Raw genomic sequence first — 5,725 nt, forward strand, 5'->3', positions numbered from 1 at the left:
ACACATAATCTCCCACCTGGAACTCAAGATTGGATGGTCTTTTGTCGGCATAACTTTTATGACGACTGCTCACTGTGACCAAATGATCCCGAATCACTTGGATTTTCTCCGTAGTCCGTAGCACAGTATCAGTACTCCCAAGTACCCTACGCCCAACCTCGCCCCAACAAACGGGCGTCCTGCACTTCCTCCCGTACAAGGCTTCATATGGAGGCATTTTAATGCTCGAGTGATAGCTATTGTTATAAGAAAACTCAGCTAGATGTAGATGGTCATCCCAACTATGCCCTAAGCATGTGCTCCAAGGTCTGAATCGTCCGCTCACTCTGCCCGTCTGTCTGCGGATGGAAGGCGGTACTAAAATGTAATCGTGTGCCCAATTCCTCTTGAAACTTCCTCCAGAACCGAAAGGTAAATCAGGTGTCTCGATCGGAGACGATAGAAACGGGCACCCCATGTAATGAGACAATCTCCCGAACAAAGATCTCGGCTAATTTCTCCGCCGATGAGCTCTCCTTTATAGCCAGAAAGTGAGCACTCTTAGTCAAACGATCAACAATTACCCATATCGTATCGGATTCTCGGACAGTTCTAGGAAGTTTTGTAATGAAGTCCATGGTTAGATGCTCCCATTTCCATTCAGGTATCTCCAATGGTTGCAACTTCCCATGCGGTTTCTGGTGTTCCGCGTTGACCATCCGACAGGTCATACATTCTTCCACAAATTGAGCCACATCATTCTTCATTCCATGCCACCAGTAAGCCTCATGAAGGTCCCGATACATTTTAGTAGCACCAGGATGGATAGAAAATTTTGACTTATGAGACTCATCCATTAGGGTTTTCGGATTTCCCCCGGTATATGGAACCCATACCCTACCATAGGGAGTCAGCAAACCCCGCCCGTCTTGTTCCATCTTAGGCAACTATTTCCCAATCTTCTCACGCCTGATGTTTTCCTATAGTATTGTCGTCTTTTGGGCGTCCCGGATTAGATCTAACAAAGACGACACCATCGTGATCCGAAAACACTTAGCTAGAATCGGTTCGTCAGATTGTTTACGACTGAGAGCATTAGCTACCACATTAGGTTTTATCGGGGTGGTAGTGAGTTTCACAATCATAATCTTTTACCACATCCAACCATCGGATCTGCCTCATGTTCAAATCCCGCTCCTCGAACAAATATTTTAGACTCTTATGGTCAGTGTATATGATACACTTCACTCCATAGAGATAGTGCCTCCAAATCTTAAGAGCGAAACAACAGCCCCAAGCTCTAAATCATGAGTGGGGTAGTTCCGTTCGTGGGGTTTTAGCTGTCGGGAGGCATAGGCTATCACCCTGTCCCGTTGTATTAACACGACACCAAGACCCTGAAGCGATGCATCACAGTAAACCACCATATCCTCAACCCTATCAGGTAAGGCCAAAATCAGAGCATCACACAATCACTTCCTCAGCTCATCAAATGCAAATTGTTGCTCCGGACCCCAAATGAATTTCACTGATTTCTTGGTCAATCGGGTGAGTGGCAAGGCAATTTTAGAGAATTTTCCAATGAACCTACGGTAATAACCGGCTAAACCATAGAAACTGTGAATTTCAGAAGGTGTTTTTGGAATCTCCCATTGTTTAACCGCATTAACCTTGGCTTGATCGACCTTAATACAATGTTTTTTTTACCGCATGCCCCAAGAACTGAACTTCTTCTAACCAAAATTCACATTTTGAGAATTTAGCATAAAGCCTTTCTCTTGCCAGAGTTTCCAAAATCTCCCGAAGGCGTTGCTCATGCTCTTCTTTGGTCTTAGAATAGACCAAGATGTCATCAATGAACACTATGACCGAACGGTTAAGCATCGGGCTACACACCCGGTTCATGAGATCCATAAACGCTACGGGTGCATTGGTGAGCCTAAAAGGCATCACCACGAACTCAAAATGCCCAAAGCGAGTACGTAATGCTATTTTCTCAATGTCTTCTTCACAAACCCGCATCTGATGGTAACCGAAACATAAATCAATCTTGGAAAACCAAGATGCTCCCTGAAGCTGATCGAAAAGATTGTCAATACGTGGCAACGGGTACCTATTATTTATCGTGTGCTTGTTTAGCTCTCTATAATCAATACACATTCGTTGGGATCCATCTTTCTTCTTCACAAAGAGAATAGGAGCACCCCAAGGCGAGCAGCTTGGCCATATAAACCCTTTATCACTTAGTTCTTGAAGTTGATCTTAGAGCTCTTTCATTTCAGGTGGTGCCAAGCGGTAAGGAGATTTCGCTACCGGAGTCGCACCTAGCACCAAATCAATGTGAAACTCCACTTGCCGAATAGGTGGCAAGCCAGGGAGTTCCTCCGGAAAGACATCGTTGAAGTCGGAAACGATAGGAACGTCGTCTAGTGCTATAGCAGAAGTGCAAGAAGCCATAGCCAGGCGGGGAATGTCCCCCTGAATAATAAGTTGTCCACCTCTAGGGTTTCGAACACGAACTTGCTTCTTACGACAGTGGATTTCCGCATCAAATGCATCAAGCCAATCCATGTCTACGATAACGCAGAGCTCTCGCATCGCAATAGGGATAAGATTAAGTCGGGAACTCCTGCATGCTAATGAATTCCCGAATCTCGATACATAGAATGGCCGTGTACCGGCTGACCAACCAGGCCTCGTTCCTTGCAAATGAGGGGCAAAAAGATAGCATCTCCAAGAACTTGGCGTTCAGGTCACTAAAGGACTCCGTAGTCTGCTGTATGGCCATGAACTCTTGCTGCATCCGCTGCTGCTCCACCTTAGGCATATATTGTGCCTCGAACCTCTCCACAAATTGGGCCCAAGACATGGCCCTCACTTCTTCTTCGTTCAATAGAGCGGTGATGGTGTTCCACCATGTCTTTCCCCTTTTTCGCAGCTGATTCATGGAGATCACTACTTTGTACTGGTCTAGACACCCAAAATTTATGAAGGCGCCCTCAACATCTGACACCCAGTGCTTAGCAGAAATTGGGTCGGATTCACCGTTCCAAAGAGGAGGGCTACACTTGCTGAACTTCTCGAAGTAGTATGCCGAATCCTGAATAGGCAAAGCCGGTAATGCTCCCCCGAGAATAGCCACGAGGCGCTCATCCAGAAGACCACTGACTTGGTTGATTATGTCGTTGGTCACACCCGAGATTAGTTCGTTGAAAGTGTTATTGAATTCCTCAGCGACAATATCCCTAACTTGCTCCATTTGGAGCTGATTAAGTCGAGCAGGCGAAGCCATTGGTATCCACAGAAGAAGGAAAATCTTAGAAACAATTCAGCCTAGATATTTCTAGGAAGACAAAACACTCGGCTTGCTAAAAATTTTTCAACCTTGCCCCGACCCGAAACCGGCACCGATGTTTCAAATAGTAGGGGACCTTCTACTACCTTCCACACAAGTTCCAATTTCACATTCGCGTCTACTTTCAAAATTTCCAGTTCGCTCTAGCCGTTAATTTTACAACTCTCTCACAAGCTAATACTAACTAAGCGTGTAATCTAAAATTTTAAGGCATGTAGAATCCAATTAATAGTCAACAATTTAACATAAGCATTTAGCATAAGAAATAAGGCTTACTTGGCTGGCTGACTGGCACACCGCGACATCTTCCACTACTAGTCTTTACAAGGTTTGAAAAATATTTTAAAAAGAAAATAAACTCTTATAGAGCCTCATATTTGAGTCTAGAACATCCACAAGAATGCCTAGTTCCCTCAAATTGTGGCTCTGATACCAACTTGTGACACCCAAATTTTTGCAAAAATTTTAAACTTTTAAAACCCATCTTACATTAAATTAAAACAACTGAAATAGTCATAAGATAATCCATCTACTTAATAATCTTGTAAAATAAGTGCGGAAGTAATAATAATAATAAGGTCCCAACAAAAATAACTAGTAGTGATGTCCCGTGTTCCATGTCAAGCCCTAGCCTCTTTAATCTTAACACCTGAAAAGTTATAAGGGAAACCGTAAGCACAAAGCTTAGTGAATTCAAACACAGACATTGTACTAACATTCATATTTACTAACCCTAATCCATTTTCCAATTATAGTTTTATAATAAGGGCAAAGAACGAATCAACGCCAATAATACAAGAAGGACTTGTAGGTTTGAGCCGCACCGGGAAGATCCCGTATCACTTGGCCCTAATCACTGCACCTCACGATGAGTATTACGTTGGTGATCTTACCTACCCACCGCACCGGTAAATCCGTATCCTTTGGTGGTGTCCCCATATCCATGATTAGTTACATACAGTGCACATGTACGAATTAAAACAATACTTATATAGCATGCTTTTATAATAAATTCAAATAATCACACACGAGCTAACTAGCGAACACAATCATCAATACAACGGTGTGAGAGAACTCACCTTGAGTGAGTAGTAAGGATAGCTAAGAATCAAATAATGCTACCAAGATTGAGCAAACTTCAAAACCTCACCTAAGAAGGACCAAAGGTTAGAAAGGAGAAGTAATGAAGCTATGAGTTGAGAAAGGAGTAATCACAGCAAGGTCTCTAAAACAGACCTGCTGTTTAAAACGGATTTACTCCAAAATCTAAAACATAAACATAGCTTTAACTAAATCTTATAGGAAACTATGATTGCTCAGGATTCCACAACTATAAATCACTCATTCTAACTCCAAAAGATGAATTAAATATGAATTTTACAAAATGGTGTATCACTTCTGTCTCCAACAATACAGTCAAGTGATGTTGGCCAATTCTACCTAACTTGTGAGTAGAATTCCTCCAAACCAAAATTAATAGAAGTAAAGCACAATCAAATGAAAGTCTCAAAGTTTGAATTGAATGAAAAGCATCTCCCAAACTCCAGATATAAAATTCACATTGTGGACAATCACAACACTAGCAAAAGCTGCTGACTGCCCGCTAATCTGGAGTGTGGATCCAGTCTAACCAATTTATAATTGGAAATAACACCCCATATTCTCCAGATCTTAAATTCATAATATAAGGAACATATAGCAACTTCGAATCACTCTGGATCCTTTTCCAAGCCTTAGAAATGATGAAAACAAAATGACATATCAGAACAGACCCGGATCAGACCTAACAGAAAGGATGCCATTCTTTCCCATAGATAAAGTCCTTATAAGTGAGGTTGGCCTTCTTAAGAAAGTTAGCCAACTCAATTTTTGAACTTTTGGAACTGGTTTGGGGTCCTTTTGAGTTCTAGAGCTCAAGATATGAGTTTTACAAAATGACTACAGATCTGATGGAAAACAGAATCGTAGCCACCCGTGATTCCTTTTTGGCTTATCCATCCTTCTCCCTTTGAAACACATTTTAAGATGTGTTCATCATCCCAATTTAGTCCCCATGATCATGGTGGTACTAAAAAGGGTTAGGTATCATTAGGATTTCATTTTGCCACAAGATTGTAAAAACAATCAACATGAAAATGAACATAAAGCACATAAAATCACCATTCTCCCTTTTAGGGTTTCCATGATCTTTTGCCACATGTAATCCCCTAGATCCATCATCCACCATATATGGGGTGAAGATAGGACCTTGAGATGATGTATAACATACAATTACAAATCATATAAGAAGGAGAAGAAGTGAAGATGAAATCATAAAACTAGAACAAGGTTATGAATCAAGTTGTAAGAAATGATAAGGAGGTTCATACCAATATGAATCAAGGCTGGAAA

This window comes from Lactuca serriola, chromosome 5 (assembly GCF_051521515.1).
Source record: "Lactuca serriola cultivar US96UC23 chromosome 5, Lser_US96UC23_V15, whole genome shotgun sequence".
Lineage (NCBI taxonomy): Eukaryota > Viridiplantae > Streptophyta > Magnoliopsida > Asterales > Asteraceae > Lactuca > Lactuca serriola.